The sequence below is a fragment of the Crocodylus siamensis genome, chromosome 10 (assembly GCF_052110815.1).
Source record: "Crocodylus siamensis isolate JL-2025a chromosome 10, ASM5211081v1, whole genome shotgun sequence".
Taxonomy (NCBI): domain Eukaryota; kingdom Metazoa; phylum Chordata; order Crocodylia; family Crocodylidae; genus Crocodylus; species Crocodylus siamensis.
Window position 1 is genome coordinate 68,129,769 of NC_143404.1, and position 21,794 is coordinate 68,151,562.

Consider the following 21,794-nt stretch of genomic DNA (forward strand, 5'->3'; position numbering starts at 1 on the left):
CGAGTGTGCTTTGTGCTGCGGCAGTCAGCTCCTTCCTGCAGGCCGGCGTGCTGCCCTAAGTGCAGAGGCTTTCTTCTCGCCCCACAGGTTTCTTGCCGGCTTCCCCCAACCTGCCGGCGCCAGCTCCGGCCATGGTGTCCTGAGCAAGACAACCAGCTTTTACTCAATTGTCCTAATTTCTTCCCATCTCCAGGCACAGCCCTAAGGCTGCCGACACTATTCCAAAGAAATGGCAGAGCAGCCTGGTGTACGAGAGCCTCTTTCCCCCCCAAAAAGGGCCTTTCCACAAAGACGAGCTCACTCCATCTAAAGGCCCGTGATCTCTTTGAAGCATTCGCATCCCTCACGCTTCTCAGGTCGCGAGGCACATACGGGATTTACCTTCCAGTCTCACACCCAATTTCGAAAGGTGGCTGCGTATTGTGTCCTCGCTCACCCTGGCAGACCTGCGCGTTCACATTCACAACCCTGGCCTCTGTCCAAGTAAATCAGATAATTGTGCTTTTAGCTACCTGCTGTCATGCACAATTACAGCTTTTGGGGCTGTTCTCTGGACACCTGCCTTTGGGAACATAACCCTCTGTGGTTTCTGGTTCCTCGGTGGTTTTCCCAGCCTGTCATTACTGTCAGTGGTGTTTGTCAGACTCATTCAGAGCCCGGAGTTAGCTCCTCTGGGAAGCTGTGCAGGGGCAGGACTTCCATGCAGCTCGGATTGCAGCTCAAGGATTGCGCCAGTGGCAAAAACTTACCCGGAGCCCCGTTTGCTTTGTGGAAGCCGAATAAGAGGCAATTAGCAAGAAAACCTGCCATGCGCAGGGCCTTGCAGCTTTAACACTGCAAGAGCAGTTAAGCGGCATGGCTTAAGCTACCAGATCTTTCCCGATCAGCAGTGTTGGAGCTCTTCAGCATGAGAATGGATTTATGTAATGCGCCTTTTGATACATGATTACCGGACTGGGACGGCTTTCACGAGCCTACCTTTCATTCCTCGGCGACTCCTACCCGCTCCTGCCTAATTTTAGAACTATAAATTGAATTTATACTGAGCCAGGCTGGACAATCAGTCATGGAAAATCTGCAGTGCCAGGAGTATTTTGGACTCCAGAGTGAAGCTCTTTGGCTTTCCTGATGTATTGCCTACTTTGCAACTTTTGCCGGGCATTTATTTATTTTTTTTGTTTGCGCAACGGACTTAAGGTGGCATCCTACGACGGAGCTCGCAGCTTATGAGGAACAAGCTGCGCTTCGCTCTGGGGTGTGTGCATGGTACGGGGCAGTGCAGCTTGGTCTAGCTCTACTGGTGCAAACCACAGTGGCTTCATCGGTACGAATCCCCATTGCACATACTTGTACGTGCATCTGTCAACTATCTACGCGGAGGGTGCCTACAGCAGTGCAAAAGCCACTAGGCACACGCATCCCTGCTTTATTTGCAGGTACAAGTGATATGATGGCCTTGATCAAGGCAACCTCATTAGTGTTACCATGATGGCTTTAAGACCAGCTAACCTTGAGTGGCAGCGAGGTTATTTTGCAGCAGGGGGCTGCAGGGAAAAGCCTGGCTTTGAAAAGGAGACACAATGCCTATTTATGACATTCAGATGGGCTATATTTTAGTGCAAGAGAAAAATGACAGCAAATCTAGCCAGGGAGAGCTTAATGCTCAAGTCCCAGCCTGCAGAGTTACTTATTTACTTAAATCCGGTAAAGTATATGTTACCAGCATACAGCGGGGAGGGAGGGGAGGAAAGTTTTTTTTTCCCTTTTCCAGCTTGCCTCTGATGACTTCTATTGTCTGCTGTGACACACAGCCATGTGAATGCACCAAAGAGCCCTTTCATCTCTTCTGGGCATGGTCAGAAATCCATGGGGGTAAGACGTTCAAAGGGGGTCATTAGACCCACCTTTCAGATGACCAGTTCCCTGTGCATCCTCATCCAAAAGGGTCATCATTTGAAGCCTGCCAACAGATCTTGCACACAAGAGCAATCTCATGGTGGGGGGGAGTTGGGGAGTAATGACACCCCTTAGGTCAGGTCATTACACTGTGATTATAGGAGACATTAGTTACGTGAAATACCTGAACAGGATTCTGTGGGAATCGGGGCTCTGTTTTGCAAGATATTCTGAAATTTTCTACCTCTGCACTCACTGGGGGGGGAAAAAAAAGGGTTGAGATGGTCTTTGAAATGGGCTTTTCTAAAAAAGCACCAGTGCAGGCCAATCAGAGCTCCGTACTTTTGCAAAAGCGAGCCATTCTGCTTATCTGCTTTTGTAAGCGCTTCGCTATGAAACAAAACATACTTTGAAATGCAAAGTGGCTTTGCAGCAGGAGACTGAGAGGCTGCTTCTCTCTCCAAATCAATATGTTACTGGAACCAAGCTTGTGGGAAATTTTTCAGCCAGCTGTAGCAGTGGGCTCCCTCTCCATGAGATGTCACACAGTGCCCCTGGCAGGTTAAGGCCAGGACTGGAACGACAGGAAAATGAATGGGGCATGGTAGGCTCGTGAAGCTGAGCACCATCTGCTTGGCAAAGAATGGTATTACATAGTTGCCCATGGCCAGCCTCAGCACAGGCCAGATCCAAAGTTTACTGCCTTCAACAGTAATCTTTGCCTTGATTTCAATGGGCTTTGGCTGAGCACCTAGGCTTGTACACAGGGGTGACTGATGGTGGTGATGATGGAGAAGAAAATAATAATGCTTGATCTTTCTCTAAGGGGAACCACCTACTGCTCCGTGAAGGTTTCTCCCCATTTTACAGGTAGTTTCATTGAGGTGCTGCGATGTTTCGCTCAAGGCTACATGCGGAAGAAGCGGCAGAGCCAGGAACAGAAAGCAGAGCACTTGGCTCTAGCAAACTCCACCTCTCAGTCGCATGCCTTCCCCTTTGAAAAACTCTTTCAAAAGAAAAATCATTTCAAAACTCTGGTGGCCAAAGCCCCGGAGAGACCCTTAGTAGGTTTGATTACAATGCAAATGACTGTGGGCTGGAATGAGAACAGACTGAGCGGGTGCCATGGACTCTGTACTGTGAACAACTAATGGAGAGTCTCCCTCACCTCGAGCAGCAAGGACCTGGCTATGAGTCTTATGCTTCTTGCCACTCTGAAGTTCCCAGGTCGTTATCAGTGCATTACGCTCTCTCATCACCATCTATGGCTAATTTTGCCTCTCCTTGAAAGTTTTGCTCCATACCAGTTTGCTTCAGTCCTTCTTAAAACGGTATTTCTAACGTCAGTGTTTCTATGTCAGGCTGGCGCTTGCATTCACAGTGACTACACCCCAAGGCTGGCATGCAGACACACACAGGGCTTAGACAGAGGGAGCGGGCACCTGAGAAGTTTGCAGCTGCACCCAAGCTTTCCTTGCTGGACCCAAGTCCCATCTGGCCAATTCTTTTCAGCCTACCAAATTCATGGTTGCATTGCAGCAGACCGATCTGTGGAAAGCCGAGCTATTTTGCACCTGAGTGCTCCTGTCGCCACAGTAGTCAGAACAGGAGTGCAGCCAAGGCAGGATCACGGGCATTAGCAACAGCAGGTCTGGGAGGACTTCAGGAAAAATGCTCTTCACCGGCTCAAATATGCAGTGTCCACATCAGTCTGGCTCTTGTTCTGCTTCCCCTCCAACGGGTTTTACCCCACACATGATGATTCGAATTGGAGAATTAAGGAAGAATAAAGAATTTTTGTCACCGGAATTAACATAACGCTGCCACGATAAATTAGCAAGCTCTGCTCCGGCCGAGTGGCTCTATCCTAGTACATCTGGCCTCTCTAGGAAACGATCGTGCAAATAAACAGAATCCATGTCTGTTCACTGGATGTGACACATGCAATGAAGCTCTTAACTGAATTGGCTTTTGCCTCTAGAGCTATTGAGAAGACTGGTCCTGGAAGGGCAGGTGCTGCCTGGTTCCTGACAGCCCCAGCTGAACCGGGGATGCCTTTTGTATGTCTTTGCACTGGCTGATTTCTCCTGCGGATGGGAACCAAACCTAAAGCATAAGACAAGGAGTTTTATATCAAAGGAGCTTGGCTGTGGCTGGCTGAGACTGGTGGAGGTGATGTCTCCTCCCCGAAGTGACACAAAGCAGCTAGGAACGGGCTGGCGTTCCTCATACGAGGTTACATGCCCTTGACTCTCCAGGGCCGGGGGGTTGCAGGTCACCTTCTTTTATCGGTCAGGAATCAATACAAGACACTGTGCTCAGGCAACCAACAAGCTGCTCCCCGTCCATCTAAAATGACCTGAAATGCCCTTGCTTCAAGGCGCAATGGGACTGATACACCTGGAAGGGATTGTATGCGAGCAGCCTCAACGCCAAATGCTCCAAGTTCCTACTCAGGGATACAGTGTGAAATTGTTTCAGGGCACCAGCACCATCCTTATGCTTCAGTGGCACCTGCAACAGCTTGTTCTGCGATCTTATCGGCTCTCACAAGCCGAGTAGGGTCGTGCCAGGTCAACCTCGGGTTGGGAACCCAACCAACGACATTCAAGTGCTATCAGGTGCCTTGTGGGTATTGTGGCATGTGGCAGTCTTTGCTCTGAGTCAGCACTCAGCCGGCGTTTGCAGTAGGACACAGGGACTGTCTTTGAGATAAGGAACGGGACGGTGTGTGAAGGAGCCAGCTTCAGCTTCCTGATTCCTTGGTCACCTCTGGCTGCAATGAAATTGAAAACTACTTTACGCCGCACCACGGGAATGGCCCCCTAAGCTAATGCAACGTTGCTGGGACTCTGGAGATCCTCCTTGCGCCCTGGAGGCATCCTCTAGCATGGTGGTCCTTGGTCTTTTTTGGACTTGAGGCACCCATCGCTGGACTCGAGGCACCCCAGCATAACTTATGTGAACTGAGTGGCACCTGATTTCATAAACCTAATGAATAGATTATAGTGCTTATACCTCCTTGCAGAGAGGCCTGGCATTGTCCAGGCAGGGACAAGCCTGATTGCGGCTTATTTGCTTAGTTTATCTGCTTGTTTCCTCACATCTCACTTATCTCCTCTCACCTCAGGGCACCCTTCAAAAAGTCTGGAGGCACCCTGGTTGAGAGCCAGTGCTCTAGCAGGAAGGGAGAAGTGAAGATCAGAGGAGAGGGGAGCTCTGCAGGCATCATTTGGATCACAGCTTGTTGGCCCTACCTCAGTGCATCTGGCCTTGGATGTAAACCTGGAGTCTTACGGTCGTTAAATCTTTCTCTTTTTATAACGGCAGTGGGGCTAAACACTAGGGCTGGGGCCAAATTGCTTCCTGGCTCATTATAATCTGCTTCCTTCAATCCCTCCTGCTATCTCAGCCAGCTGGTCTTCTTCATGCCACCATGACACCTGCTTATGCTTCTTTTCTGCTACCCCGATAACAAAGCCATGTTGGTCCGTGATCATACACCCCCCAGGGAAGGGATACAGCGGTAAGAAGAATACCCCAGCCCTTTTGCTTACAAAAGGGAGGGTAAACGGTATCCCAGCGAGCCTCCCAGCCCCTCCAGGCTCAAATACTGCAGCTGCCTCCTATCTCTCCATCTTGCTAAGCTGGCACTGAGGCTTTTGCTCCCAGAGCGTGGCGAGAGCTGTAAATCAGAAAAGGTTATGGCAACTCATGATTAGTCAATATTTGGAAAGTGCTCCAGAGGCATCTGGTGCCGCTCTGGTGCTTATTCATTCAGATTTAAATAAACTCAGCACACACCGAAGAGACAGAAGTGGGAGATACGGAAACCCTGCCACATGTCTACCTGAACCTATACCCCCCACCCTGCTACAGTGAAATCAGGGGAACGACCAGCTGGATACCACATCTCCTCACCAACTCACAAATGCACGCTGAGTGGCTGTCCGGCCCGGTGCACCTGGGTCAGCATCGCACCCCCACTTCTCTCTGCCTCCCTACGACTGGTCCTTAGCAGCACGATCTTCAGGGTTGTGGGATATGGGGGTAGGGAGAGCAGGAAAGGCCCATGGGGCCATAAAAAATCCCTTCCACGGCACACATGCCATGACACTTAGGCAGGCACTCCCAGGAACAGCTTGCCTGGCTGGCCACGGTCTTGCACGTTCGTGCTGCCAGTCCTTAGTCGAGATGCTTGTCTTGCAGAGGGCCCGATGAATAGCTTTTGTTTTCACTGCTCCTTCTGGGTAAGTCTTGGTGCTAGGAGGGATCCTAACAGGACTGCAGCCTAGTGGGCCAGCTTTCGGGATGGCAACGAGCATGTCTGAGCTTTCCTTCTAGCTGTCTCATTCGCTCACTGAGCGATCTTGGGCAAGCCAAGGACCCTCCCCGTGCCTCCCTTCCCCTGCCAGGGAAAAGGGGACCGGACTGCTTTCAAGACAGGATGTGGCGAGAGTGAATGGCGAGAGCTCTCCGTGAGAGATGCTGAGTGCGGGATACCTTCACGGCCCGGCCTTCTCCGGAGCGCTGCTGAAACAAACAGGAGACTCCGGTTCCTGCGGGTAGCGCGCGTCGAACCGCTCCGATCTGTAAAACGAACAGCTGGCTCTCGCCTTTGCTGCAGCTGTAAGTCAGTCTCTCCAAACGGAGGTGGTTACTGCTCAGTCAAGCTAGTCAGCTGTTAAATGTGACTTGTCCACGTGCGCTGCATATTTGACGACTAGTTAGAACATGCTTGCCCCGTTCTCGTTCCTTAGCGCATTTTATAAGGGGAAGAAGTGTACACAGGGCTGTATCTGAATAAAGGCTTTTGGAGGCCAGCTAGTCTCTTCTGCCAGCAGGCAAATAAAGCCACTGACTTCCTAGAGGCTGGCTGGTCACATATGAGGCTTGGGCTTAATATCTTGCTGAGCAGCGTTCTTAAGACACTTCATCCCCAGCGTTGTATAACAGCAATGTAATCTTCTGGGCAGATAATGCTGCAGGTTGGAAAGAAATGGCTGAAACAAGAACCCAGCGGCTTGAGGTGGAGGAAGGAGAATTGCTAAGGGAGCCTTTCTCCACCCTGCACAACCAAGATGCTCTGATGGGTCTCATCTCTCTCTGGGGTCCAGTTATCTCAGGGCTTTTGCTGGGACTGCGGGGCTATCACATGGCCCCTAACCCAACAGCCAAATCCAACTCTTAGCTCCTCAGGGATCATACTCTCTCCGCTGGCTGATTTCCCTTGGGGATGTTGCAGCGAAAGCCCCACCCCAGACAGACTTCCCGCGGTTTGGAGTCCAGTGCTGCAGCTGATGGCTCATGTCTCCACAAGCCACGTGGAAAAGTCAGTCTTTCCCTGTCCCTGAATTAAATAGGGTTTCTGATGGCAGACTCGCACACACCGATCCTGCCTACTGACAACAAGAACGGAGGAGATAATGCGACGCGGAAGAGGCTGAGTAGCAGGATCTCTGTCTTACTCCTCATGGAGAGAGATCCCTCTGCTAAAGAAAAACGACAAAGGTTGATTGACTAGGATGAGGTTCATTAAAAAAAAAAAAAAAAGATTCACTCGGGCCCAGCACATTTCCTCTTTCTCTGTGTGGTTCTTTGATTTCTGGTCCTTAAGGGAACAAGGACTGATGCTTTGTAGAAGGCTTTGTGAAAAACGTGAGGGAAGAAAAAAAGCCTTGTAAATGCATCAGCTGTTGGATCGGGGGACACTGAGGGAGTCCCCTGCCTGGGATGTGCTTGCCCATTGCTCAGATGTCACAGACCCTGCAGTTTCAGTCCTTGGTGACCTCAGCATATGACTCCAGTGACATCCAGGGGTCCCACTGATGCAGCTTCTCAGTGATGCCCAGGCTTTCAAGGTAACATAATGGGGTGGACACTACTTTTGCTCACACCTGTTTCACCCCCATGCAAATCCATGGACTTCGCTGGATTAACTCGATGAGACTTAAGAGTGGGAGGGGGCGATTTGATCGTACCAAATCCACTGCAGGTGGAATTATTTTATTCTTGGGCTTTGCCTAGGTCACTTGCATCGAATCCTGGCAGAGTTTCTGATGCACAGAGAGGAAGGGAGTTAACTGCAGGAGACTCCAAGCACCCCGGCCATGGGGAGCTGTACAATAGACATTACTGCTACTAGCCCAGCAATTTCACTGGCATGTCCTTGTTCCTGGCCTTGCAGTGGGGAAGTCCTGTGCCCAAAGAAGCACTGGGTGTCCCGTAGAGTACCCTAACACAGACACCTTGGCTTGGCCTTTATGGCAGCATGGGGATGGCCCTTATCAGCAGGTGCCCACGCATGGGTGCTGTCCCTGCAGCAGGGTGTGGGAAGGTTATTGCGCTTCTGAGCACAGAGTCTAGAGACAATTGCAATCCGACTCCCTGCTGCCGTGTAAGGGAAAGGCGCAAATTCCTTTCTATCCAGCAACAAAAAGGCTGATCCAGGGTGGGGAAATCTAACAGCCCAGGTGTAAGTTATCTGTTATCAAGTGCATGCATGGATTAGTTTGGCCCATTACTTTGATCAATTCAGTGCTTAATGCTGAACTTGTATTCAGCAGTGCAAATGCTGCCTTGGGCATATCCAGCTCCTTTAGAGAGCACCTCATCCACAGGTGTCAGAGCAGGTTGGTCCCTCCATTATACCGAGGCACGCAGAGACGGGGAAAGAGAATCCTCCCAATTCAACCATCAAGAAGAACTTCACTCCCAACCCAGTGTCCCATCCCTGGGCCCACTGTGCCTGCTAGATTAGACCCATGCTTGCAGAAGGGCACCTGTGCTAATAAAGTCTTTCCTCTCCTCCAAGACCTCTGCAGCACATGGCATGGATGGGGCAGGATGCTCAATGCTCCTTGAGGAGGTTTAGCACAGAACAACTGCTGTCTGCTTGCTAGGGAACCGTCTTCATGCTTCTGCCCTGTCCCCGCTCTCGGGTTGCAGTCCCCTTTGAATTCTTTCTCAAATAGTCACAACCTAGACGAGCCCATGGACGGTGGGCTCTGGAAACCTCAGTAGACCCATATGGAGTGGGGAGCTGACCTTGCAACATAGCTCCATTTCACATTTGGAAAAAAAAAAATCCAGAGGAAAAAGTTCTGACTGCAGTTCTGCTTAAACTTCCCCCACCTCCTCTTCCGACCCGCTCCAGCTTACTCCAGTGAGCGGACCTGTCTATGCAACCGCAACCAAAACCCAGACAAGCAGAATTGTGACTCAGACAGGATCTCTGCTGATCCAGCCAGCTCCTATAGTTCTCCATCCTGTCTCCCCCTCACAGGGAAAAGAAGCCTGTTGCAGCAAGCAATGAATGCATTTGATGCTGTACAAGTTGCTAGAATCGCCAGTCCTGGAACAACAACTCTGCACTTGGAGCTAAGGACTAAGCAGAACCTGACTGAAGCCACCAGGAGACTGATCCTTGCTCTGACCCCTGCAGCCCTTGCTCTTGACAGCAAGTCTTCCTTCACTGTATGTCCAAACCTCCCCTAGTCCAGGGCATAGGGCTAAAGCAACGTCACTCTGTTTGCTGTGATACTTTACTCACATGGTGAAGCAGCCTCTCTCTCTGAACTCCTCCAGCTCAGTCGCTTGCCTGAAGTCGGGATCTGGAGACAGTGCGCTGGGCTGCACGAGATACAAGTGAGCCGTGTGGGTGAACTTGCACAGACAATAAGCCATAATTTTTCTTTTCAGTCTGACTTGCTCTACTGGTTTGCATTTCTTTAACCCAGAAGCAGAAAGGAGGCACAGCTTAGTTAAAGCTGCTAAACAGGTTCTGCTATAATACAAAAAAGTGGCAGGACCAGTATAGTATGAACTCAGATAGAGATTTGATTGTTTTCCCATAATTATAGTTCAACTTGGGCTGTTGCTTGAAGTCAATCACATTCACAAACAGGCCCATTTCACAGTGCGTCCACCATTCAGCTGAGAAGGGTTTTTTTATGTAACACAGCTCATTTAAAGAGGAGGAAAACCAACTGCATCCTGTTTAACCCCTCTATTCTCACTCAGTTTGTTTAGGATACCAATTCTACTGCTGTCTATGCTAGAATTGCTCATGGCAATCATTTTAATATCACAGTAAGGGCTATAAACCCTGAGACCTGGGCTCTATTATGATGACTAAGCAGGAAGAGACAGCTTAAACAGACAGACAGATAAAGGGTGGGAAGGGAAAGAGAGGGAAATGACTTGCCCAAATTCACATCAGAGGCCATGGAGTGAGGGTTAGGACCCAAGTCTTCGGCGTCTCTGGCTGTTTGTATGAACAAAATCCACACTTGGAGCGGCGTAACGCAAAAACACTAAAAATTAACACATCTCTGAGTAGTGTTAATTTAAGGTGCTAAATGGACTTTAAAGCAGCGGGAAATCCCGGGTCGGGCAAACACAAATGCAGTTGCATCGACATAAATGGGAAATTTTGTTTTGTCTACACATGCCCCGGCTCTCCTGACTCTCAGCCCTGTGCCATGTCCTATAAACCAGTGGTTTTCAACCTGTGGTCCGCAGACCCTTGGGGGGTCCACAGACTTTGTCTAAGGGGTCTGCAAAATGTGACTATGATCAATCAAAATATGCGAATACCCACACTTACAATTCAAAGGGATCTGCACCGCCATTTGAAATTTTGTAGGGGTCTGCAGATGAAAAAAGGTTGAAAACCACTGTCATAGACTATGTTGCATTATGGTATATCTACACTGTAAAGAACTCTTCGCTGGAGCTGGCTATCCCGGGTGCGGTAACTCGACTTAAAGAGCAGTGAAGACAAGGCAGCAGAGGTTAGCAGCTGGAGGCTGGGGTTGAATGCCAAATGCTCTGTCCCCTCTTCTCACGCAGGTCCACCAATGTAAGTGCTTTGTGTAGGGAAGGACCTACCTAAATCACGGTGAGATGAATGGCTTGCTGTGGGCTGCTTGTGGTGTATGGAGCTGATGTCATGGTCTTTTAATGGCGAGTCCCCTCCCCACCCGATGCTAATTGGCCAAGGGGCCTTACGGTGCACAAATCCAATCTCACGATCCTTTTGCATCAAGTCCACCCCACTGCTGATTGGCCACGGGGCCCCGATGGCCCTGCCTCTCACCACTGATTGGGCAATCAATTGCTTATCTTCAGACAGCAGCTTTGTATCTGGCTTCTTAAAAGTTGGGACCGAAACCCTTTTGCTTTCCCGACTGGTGCCTTCACTGAATCTACAACACCAGCTCAGCCTCTCGGTAGCTCTCTCTCAAATCATGGGCTCTGTGGCTGCAGGGATTGCCGTGCTTTCTTTGTATTCTGGTAAGCTTTCAATTTTTTGTGGGGAGATTCTGTGTCAAATCGTGGGAAAATCCCTTTTTCGCGGGGATCAAACAAACTGTTTTTTGGAGTTGTCGCAAAAATCACGAAACTGCAATTTAAGTAGGTCCCTAGCTATGTTCTTCATCTTCCTAGCCTCCACTTTATCAGGGAGCTGTAGCGTCCGCAACCGCATACCCACATTTGCTAGGCCCAGATGCTGTTCTGGAGGCAAGGCAATGTCGATGGCTTCCTACAAATGTCAATGCAGAGGTGGCTTAGGGACCCCAATCTGTTTTTCCCCCTCTTTGTAAAGCATGTAGCTCATTAGAGAAATAACAGATAAAATAAAGACCTGCACAGAGGGTGACACCAGAACCACCTCCTGTTGCAGACATATCCATTGCATACACTCTGGTTTGCTTCGACAAGGTTGCTCATTCATCCAGGGTTGACTGAGTTGTGCACAGATTTGCAAATAATGCATATAGTGTGCATATATTTGCCCATACACAAAGTGCAAAATGTGCACTTGTGGTCTAAAGGGATTTTGCTTCCCATTAAAAGCAGGGATGTGGCTAGGAGGCATAGAGGGCATGAGAGGCTGCAAACAGTGACTTACCTATACCAAGCTGCAACGCAACACGGCCGCTGCGGCAGAGTGGGGAATTCCTCTACACCTAAAAGCACCGTGTAAAGAGAAGCCCAACAAGATCTTCTGGTGACCTAGTGAAACGCTGCCCGCCTAACAGGGCAGAAAAGCATGTTGTTAGATAAGCAACACACCCACACAGCACATCACCGCAATGGCTCGAAACAGGCAAATGCTGCAGAGAAGCCCAGGGTTGAACTGCTACAACATCTGGGCTCCTACCTTGCTCTGAGCATGGTGCCTTCAAACGGGCTGAGCTATGCTGTGGAGGGAAGGTACTGTACCAGCGATACACAAAGCACTGGTTTAAGTTTCTGGAGTTCCACTAATATAAATGTGACTGCTGATTTACACCAGTTCAGGGCTTGGCTCCTTGATTATGTCCAATTTGGAGCCAGAGAGGTAGTTTAACTGCGGTAGTCTGAAGTCAGTCAAAAGGCAGGGCAGATCTGCCACTTTATAGTAGGCAACTGTTGATCCTCTGGATCCTGGTACACGTGTAAGAGGTCTAGTAGTCACCAAGACCTTCAATGCGCATGCCTAGGCAAAAGTATGGAGAAGTAGAGGCTGTCCTAGACCTGCCATCTCCCCTTTAGTTCATTGATACAAAGTCCAAAGGCCAGACCGAGTCCAGACATTCAGTGCCTTGATGGTTGTAGAGCAACAGATAAAAACTGCTGCTGACTGCCTAATGCCTCGGTGCGGGTGTGCTTCTGTCCGGGTGATGTCCCTTGGCCTTTCTCCAACCAAGAAGTACCCGAAAGGCAGTGTGGGGCTAGGGTTTTGAGCTGCTCTATACTCACCCTACTCCGGAGGTCGCGATATTGTGGTATTTTATAGGAGCTACTCCACTGTGAGCAGCCCCACTACACTGCCACGAGCTTTTTTGGGCTGAAGCTCCCTTCATCAGATGCTACGAAAGGATATGTAGAAAGCAGAGCATAAGGAGAATGAAACTGGAATGCAAAAGACAAGGGGGCTTCTAATCCCCCTGTAGTTATTGTTCAGGCAACGTCGCTTGATGCGATACCTTGATGCACAGTGTTGATATTGTACTTTCTGCTTCTGATCAGCCGTCTGTCCAGGCTGCTGAAAAGGTGCTGGTCCTAAGAATGTGGTTGCACACCTCACTTACGTAAGCAGCAGCAATCTCCTGGGGAGCTGTGGTCCTTGGAAAACGTGTAAGGACTGACTGGTTGCTGCATCGGGGTAGGTATAGAGTTCTTCATCTGTTCCTGGAGGAAGAGGAAGACAACGGGGTGATTCAGGGATCATTACTATTGACCCGTGGCTTCTCAGGAGCACTCTGAAAGAGGAGCTAGGAACAGAGAGATGCCGTTGGCTCCATGAATCATTGCTTATCCCTTACAGATAGTTTGTTTTGCTGAGGGACATGTCAATTGGAGGTCGATTGACTGATAGAGTGCAATGCACCAGGCTGATGTTTCCAAAGCGGAATTTAATGGAAACGGCACTGAAGTTTTTTGCTGGGCCCAGCCCAGTGAGTGGGAACTGCTGAGGGGTGACACAGAAGAGCAAAGGTTTGCAGGGTAACTGTAAAGAGGAAGACTGTAAATGACTGGTGGCTGGGAGCACGGTGAGTGTTATAGCAGGCACCACCCAAACCTTGGCAACTAGTGCCTGCAGCTGTTGAATTTCCTGTGGGATCTTCAGTTTTCCCCATCCTAGGCATCAGCAATGCTGCAGTATAACCAATCAGACTAATACCACGACAACATTTTAATGGCACTCACAACCTCCCACTAAAGTGGGGGTGTGTGGGATGGCATAAGGCCTCTTGCAATGAAGCTGGTGATGCTGCTCAGCCCTCCTGCAGCACATACAAAGTATGCTGATGTGTGGAAAATATAAGGAATAATCTCGCTGCATCATTCAAACGTCACTGACCAAGGAGCTAATAGGGGTCATGCAGCTTTAATGAATCCAGTGATTAACCACAAGTGACAGAGGAGGTGATGGCATGTGTCCAGTGCAGGTGGAGACTGTTTTGCATTGGATGAATGGTTTTATAAGAACCTAAGAGTTCCCTCCCCTGCCTTTTCCTGAACCAAATCTTTTTGGAAGTTTGGATTTTTTTGTCTCCTTGGAGCTCCTTTGAACTATTTTAAATCAGGCCCCCTTTCCATGCTTCAGAGCTTTTCTGGTCAGAAGGGCTGTGCCCAAAATCCAGCAGAAAATCCTGCACTTGTATAATTTCCACCCTGGTTCTGCAGACGGATAGTTAAGAAAGGGCTTGTCTGAGCCAATTGCACCTCTTCCAGGGGCACTCACACTTTCTTACCTCGTGCCAAGTATGCAGTACAACTGCATGTCCCAAAGTTGGTTATTGCTTGTTCGTATCTTGGGAGACCATCTAAATAGGAGTCCGAGAAAAAAAATGAATCCTGCTACATAAGAATGTGATCCCCATAAATCTCCAGCCACCTTTTGGTATCAGATCATTTGATAAATGGTTAAAGAGTGGTGAGTTAATTGGTCTGAGAGCATCAAACTAAACTTTAGATTGCTCCAAGACCTTTTCCATTTGGAAAAGAGCAGAGCGCATTTAATGAAGAATCTGCAGGGTGCATGTTGCAAGGGAAGTGCTTTGATATTGTCCATTTGGTGTCAGTCTCCCTCCATTGGGGGACAGTGCCCCCAGCTCATCCAGAGCACCTTTGATTCCCATCCATGGACAAGGTTGTATTCCAAGGTAAAGTTGCTGGAAACAACATTTTTCCTGGTAAATTAGACTTTACCACCAAGAGTTTTTAAATTGCTTATAGTGTCTTTAAATACAGTTTTTAGACCAGGACCAGCCAAGGCTAAAAGAGCCATCAGCAGTTACCAGCGTGTTACTGTCTCCTGGTTAAAGGGTCTCCAAGTAATAAACGTGTCCATACGCATCTGCTTGATCTGGTGGCTAGGTGAGCCACCAATGCCCAGAGGTAGGGTATGTCAACCACAGCGCAGGGTAGAGATGCTCGAGCTGGCTTTAACTGAGTAGGCTCAGGAGCAGAAGTAGCTGCAGTCGACGAGAGCTCCATGGTGGGCAATTTAACCTCAGCAAGGTTCATTTGCCAGCACTGAGTTACCATAAGGACATAAGCAGTGCTGTCCTGGGTCAGGCCAATGGTCCGTCTAGCCAAGTATTATGTCCCTGCCCACCCTGGTGGGCTTTAGCCCACCGCCGGTCTGTAATAAATAGGCCTGTCTCTGGCCATGGCTATGCTGCTTCTGGTATCTGGGGCAAGGGGCTGGACTCGATGATCTCTGAGGTCCCTTAATGTCCATGAAATCTGCTTTAACTCCTTTCCCCGTGGTCTGTTCCCTGTGCTTTGTTACGGACGTGTGACAGGAGCAGCCGGCCACGCCAGTACTATGGATAGACGGATACTGTAAAGGAGAACGGGCACGACCGGCTTGGGGTTGACTTGCATGTTACATGCAGGCGTGTGAAACCACCCGGCGTCTTTCAGGCCAGTGCAATGTGCTTAGCTCATCACTCCGGCTGCTGCCTGTCCTTCATGCTGTCACCCAGCTCCCTCCGTGACTAATCTTCTGGCTGGGTGCTGCTCCCCAGGCTCTCCGCCTGCCCTGCTCTGATTTGGCTGTGACGTGTAGTGTCACGCATCAGGTCTGTGATGGATACGAGCCGCCGGGCTGACCTCAGCATTTCCAGGATGATTGCAGTGGAATAACTCCTTCCCTCACTCTTAAGCTCACACAAATAACCAAGTGCCCCTGTCAGTTGTACTGGTGTCACCGTCTTCCCCAGAAATGTGTTTGCTTGTGCTCCCCTGTCTTTCTATCTGGATCCACCTCTGATGCTGAGCGTGTAGGCTTTTTGGGGGCAGCAGTTGCCTGTTTGTTCTGAGTTCGTACAGCACCTAGCACGGGGGGTCCTAATCAGTGACCGGGGTCTGAGCTGCTACCAGACTATAAGCAATAGGGGCGTGTGTAGACGAAAGGAAATTTCCCTTTTATGCCAATGCAACTGCGCTTGTGCTTGCACAACCCAGGATTTTTAAAGTCTATTTAGTGCTGAATGCTAACATTGCTCGTAAGAAGAAATAAATGTGGCATAGGTGCGAATGAATCCGCACCTGTGCTGCTGCAATAAGTACTTTGCTGAATTCCGGATTCAGGAACAGCACGCTGTTTTGCAGCTTGAGGTCGAATCTCCAGCCAGGATGGCCTTCCTGAATATTTCTTGTCGGCTCCCTTTGCTTCTTCCTGGGAACAGGCACTGCCACGGAAATTTAAGAAAGACGGTTGCAGACTCTCCGACAGCATTGGTCTAGCTGGCGCAGATTCTGGAAGGTCTACAGAGGTGATAAAGCTAAGGGCCACAAAGAGATTTTGAGAAGCCGTCGTTTCAGTCGGAGCCTAGAAACGTCCTAGCCACTATCTGAAAATGCCTCGCCTGTATGGTACATACTGTTGCAAATCAGGGGCTCTGCTCCAATGCTTGCTAATGAGCTAATTAGCACACTACGCAGACTCAGTCGAGTCTGCCGCAAGTCTGCTGGAGCGCGCTCCAGCAGCCTCTACGTCATGTGTATTCAGTGTCCCCGTGTTTCAAAATGGTGGTGGGGGCACTTTGAAGCTCGTCGAACGTGCTGGCTACACATGACACTATGGGTGCTTTAATTAGGGAAGTGGCAGCCACCCCAGAACCTGCCAAATTTGAAACCTAATGCCAAGGACACATATTAATGTTGCATTAAAAGGCTGGAACATGCGGATATTGTGTAATCAGTGTTACTTTCACAGGGAACAACATAGACTGGGCGACTCCTGTTCAAACCCTTCCTCTAAAACCCTCTTCCAAGCGCCCATCTCCCGCTGAAAGAAATCTCACGATGGCTCAGAATACGAGGGACTCCCCGTCCATGCCCACACTGTCTTGCCTAAGCACAAGCATATTCAATAGCTACCCAGTATGGATCTCCATGCCTTCAGGACCTACACCTCTGATGTGAACTATTTAAGATAGGGCACCTATCCAGGGGAAACACCATCAAGTCCCAGAGAGCTGCACTAATTAGCACTACTTTTAAAATCAGATATCTTCCCAATGTCTTCCTGGGACTAGCTTAAGATTCTTCTGCAGCTGGCTCAACCCTGCACCCTGCAAAGGTCTGGAGCGGGAAAGTCATGCGTTTGAGTGAGAGTCCACGGCAGATGTGATGTAAAATGGGATATCACTGCTTGTTCTCAGCTTTTGAGCCAGAAGCCTCCGAGGGGTGTAAGCCTGACAGGTCTACCCGGCCCTCTGCCTCCAACCAGGACTTACTTCCAGGTGAGATCTTCTGTTCTTCGCTGTCTGGTCCTTCCAGCCTCAGTGCTCCTGGCCAACGCTTCCCTCTCGTCTTCAGCCATCCCATACTACGAGGTGTGCCAATTCCTGCTTCCCCAAACACTGACAGTGGCTGTATTTCAAAGGTGCTGGATCGGTATCTCTTCTGCATTACATATAAAATCGTAAAGACTCTACGGTTCCCTGCGGATGAACTGAGCTATGTAAACACTGGACATTATAGGGGGGGTTACATCACTTCCCCGCGTCTACCTTTCCCGATGCAAAGGCCCCATCAAAGCAAAGTCCTCCACTGAATTCTTGCCCTGGGGAGAGGAGGTTAACTATATGGCTCATTGCACTTTGAGAAGGAACGGAGATGCAACAGCAACGAGAGGGGTTTCAAAACCTGGGTAAAACAGAAGCAAAGGAGGTGATGCAAGTCTCTGCTTGCTGCCTGCAGTCCAGCCCGCTTCCTCCCGCAGAGGGGAGCCTCCGTAGTGGTCCAGCCCGGTACATTTACAGGGCATCTCCACCAGAGGATGCTAGCCAACTTCCAAAAAAGCTCCCGTGCAAAGGCTGGTCTGCAATTCGGGAAAAGGCCGGACTGCAATTGGGGAGGGCGGGGAGAGATCCCGAGAAGGCTCCATGCTGTGCTGGTGACCAGGATGCGTCTGAAGCAGGGGCACAGCTTCAGCTCAGTTTAGCTCTGGATCTCAAACAACCATAAAAAGACTCTTCAGCACGTGCATGTGTGTAGCTCTCACGCTACACTGGGTTTGCGTGGTCTGGACTGATGCTGGCTGTATGAATGGGCGCCTGGGAGACTTCACATAGTTGCAGCAGTGGAGCCAGCACAGGATGTGGCTGGCCAGATCACCTGGGAGGGTCCTCAGAGAGAAGCATTTAGGTCGCTTTTCCTGCCCTGTAAAGGTGGAGAGGCCTTGTCAGAGTGTGCCAGGAGAAGGCCAAGATAAACCGATCATTTACTGTTGCCATAAACTTTTAAATAGCATTTACACACATTGTAGTCTGCTGCATCTCGTGCACAGAGGAGATTTTCTAAGCTGCTCCAAGGCACCACTGTTTAGAGGAACAATACACCAATGGCACCGTCAGCCTGTTCCCAGATTTTATCGCTTGCACATATCAACAGCAGCGAAGGAAAGAGCCCTGGTGCAATGTCTCCTTAGTACAAGTCTGACATCCTGTATTTGTACACTGCTTCCTGGTAGTATGCCATGTGTGTATTCATTTGAAAGTGCATGCCTGAGTCTGTGTGGACTGGCATTGGGTCAACCAGGGTGCAGGCAGCAATGAGTTGCTTTAACTCTTTAAAGTCCTCCTCCAGAAATTAAAACCTTTTATCTCAAGACAATTCCATGTACCTCTCTCTCTATATACCCACTTGCTCTCTCTCTCTCTCTTTCTCTCTCTCTCTCTCTATATATATACACACACACTCTCTCTCTCTCTCTCTATATATACCCTGTACTTATTTCCCTATGAAAATAGGCAACCGTTCAGTCTCAGATAGTGGAAGCAACTTAAACAGCATTGATGGGGTGAACTGGGCTAAGTTGCGTGTCTTCACATAGGCTGTGATCCTGAAAACTTGTATTTACATACTTAATGCATACAATACTGGGCACCCTTTTTTCCCCACCAAGGGTGGAGTAATCACAAACAAGCACATGGCACTTAATACAGTGCTGCTCCTTCACAGATCACAATGCTTTCCTCCCTTCCTCTGAACCTGCCCTGGGGGTCTTCAAAAGGAGACTTGGGGGTCTTCAAGAGAAGCCTGGAAAAGCACCTAGTTGGGGTCATCAGAAGCCAGCTCAGGGCAGGGGATCAGATTCGATGACCTACTGAGGTCCCTTCCAACCCTAGTATCTATGAATCTATGAACCTGAAGCTCAAAGAGACTGCAGTGACTTGGCCAAGGTAACAGTGCCAGGAAAGAGAAAAAAGATCCTGGACTGACTCTGGTGGGCAGGCGCTGTTCTCCTGCTTAGCTCAGTTGTGTTGGGTTGAAGCACCCAGGCAGTACAGAAACAGTATTCTTCTACATGATGCTGCTGCTCTTAGCTAGCCAGACAGATAGAGCTGATCAAAATGCATTGAAATTCAGTACAATTTTCATTGAAATGTCTAAAAACCACTACAAAGATTGAGTGACAACTTCTGCAGTGACCCCTTCCCAATATTTTGGCTAGTTCTGAGGTCTCTGGCTAGCTACCTAGTGGAAAGCTGCTCATTTCTTTGCATTTGAAATTTGTGATGACCCATATTACCTTTCAGCTTATACATTTGTTCCCTTCTTGCATTTGCTGTAATCTGGGAAGTGCAAACAGGCTGGTCCATGTTACTTCGGCTCAGTTTTACTTTTACGTATAAGCAGGATGCTGTGATGTCTGACTGCAAAAGCTTCAGGAAATTCAGATTAGGGGTTTGCACACACACAGATTGGCACATGGAGGCTTGAAAATTGCGTGCAAATTGATTCCGTTGAAACATTACATTTTGGGTGATACTCAGCTTTTTTAACATTTACTTACAAAAAATCAGATCCTGGGAATAAGTGTTCTTGACACCCTCTCTTAAGGAGTTTCTCTTCTTTCATGTATTAGTCAGATCAATGCCCATTAATGTTGAACTCTTCGGAAAATCTGGCCAGATGTGTTGCTCTGGAAATTAAATGACAGCAACATAACTGGAGCTGAGCTCTACAAAGCAAAAAGTGATGACAAAGAGAAGACGACTCAAATGTCATCCAAATATTCCTGATAAAAAGGAGGAAAAATATCATGGTATCACAGCCAAATGATCTTGATGTTTCCAAAGGCTCCCCGGAGCCTTATGGTATCCTACTGGTGTGCTCTCATACCAGACTGCTTGCCTGCCTCCACCCCACTAACGACTGTTGTGAGTGGATCAGAAAGATTTGTCTGAAAGAATCTGAATGGGTAGAGAGCATAGTCTGAATTTTGCAGAATGACAAGATGGGTGTATTGTCTTTAGAGGACAAAGGCCTATTAGAATAACGAGTATAACTCGAATCACGAGAGAATGAAAACGTTGGTGAGAACAAGCTGAGAGAGGCAGCGAGAAAACAAGCCCAGACCAGTTTTGCAGAAACTTCATTCACACAACTCCTTAACAGGAGGCTGAGTGACAACAGACCCACCCGTGAAACACGGGGGGAAGGATACTCGTTGGCTGATAACCAGCAGCCATTAATGAAATTAGCCTTTCTAACCAAATTAGGGTCATATAAGTGGGAAGAATAGTCTGCGCCACTTGATTTCCCATGTTGGGTGAAGACATAATTTGGAGGCCCTAATAGAGCCTGTTTCTACGCACTCGTATCTCCCATGCACTCCTGCCTAGAGTGGGTGGGGGCTGGACCCGATGATGTGCGACGTCCCTTCCAGCCCCTGACAATTTATGAATCTATCTATGAATATGGCCCTCGTTGCCACAGAACCCAAGTGAGCAATGCTTATCGATGGCCTTTGCCTTCATAATGCCTCCACGAGGTCCAAAAGTGCTCCAGCTAGCAGCGAGGAGCAGCATAGTGACTTGCCCAGGGTCATACAGGGGAGGGCTGAAAACAGGTCCCTCGGGCCTCAGGGAAACGTCCCATCTACTAACCTCATGTTTCTTTCTCTCTGCCCCTTGCCTCCAATTCCCTGCCCCCAAATCCTGGTGGGAATGTCAGAGTGAAGTCTAGTCGTATCCCAGGAAAACTGTCCCTGTTTTCCAGAGACCTTTACAAGTGTCCCTGGAAAAACTCTCAGAGGAAATATTGTGAACGACTCTTATATGTTACAGGTTTTTTTTGGAAGAGGTTCTGCTCTGGAGACACTGGGAAAAGCATGATAAATCTTTGCATTTTAGCAGGTTTTGAACGATTTACTAATAAAACCACAGCTGAAGCTCATTCATCCCCTGTAATTAATACATCAATAATACCTCAGTCTTAAAGACAAGAAAACCTATTTTGAATTGGAAAAAGAATAATGAACCAGGATGAGATATATGAAGTGGTTTAGGGAGGTTTTTTCCTGCTGAGATGTAGATAATTCTGTTGTCTCCTTGCGGTTTATGTAGTTTTTAAAAAAGTTTTCACACTGATTTGGTTCTGGTTTAAGCTTCCAGAAGGCGAGTGCTGGAGATTGCCTGCCCACATTCTCCACTGTAGGGTAAATAGGCCACAGGTACCTTTTTGCCTTGGAGCATCTCTCTAGAGATGAGTCAGAGCAAGGATACCAGCAGCACAAGTTTCTCTTGCACTCCCCCAGCCTTGACCTCAAGGGGACATTGGCTTCAGCCAAGAGGAGAGCCGAAATCTCTCCAGCTTCTTTGGATATTACCAACTGCTGCAATTGCCAACAGGCAGGTCCGTCAAAGTCAACCATGGTGATGGCTTTTATGATGTCTACCAAGAACCAGAGTGAGACTGCTAAAGCCTTCGCATATGCATAACTAAATAATTTCCCAGCTCTCAGATACCACCAGTCAAAACTAGAGTTTATATTTACAATAGGTCAAAAGGGTTAATAGTCACACTAGAGTTAAACCAGTACCTATATTCACAGGCAACATGTAGGGGGTGCATGCGGGTGCACGTGCATCCCCTGAGAT

General features: G+C 48.8%; 1 protein-coding gene across 3 annotated transcripts in view; it reads right to left on the reverse strand.

Annotated features, from left to right (window-relative positions):
* RBBP8NL (RBBP8 N-terminal like) overlaps positions 1 to 11,907 on the reverse strand; it is a 36,878-nt gene extending 24,971 nt beyond the window's left edge. Inside the window, exons 1-2 of one of the 3 annotated variants that reach the window (XM_090020603.1) lie at positions 11,813 to 11,907; positions 9,449 to 9,528 (exon numbers count right to left, since the gene is read on the reverse strand). The gene's annotated coding sequence lies outside the window, so the exon portion shown is untranslated. Of the gene's footprint in view, positions 1 to 5,825; positions 5,964 to 9,448; positions 9,595 to 11,812 lie in introns of those variants that run through there. The other 2 variants (XM_090020602.1, XM_090020604.1) reach the window with 2 other exon arrangements.
* Between the last annotated feature and the right edge of the window lie 9,887 nt (positions 11,908 to 21,794).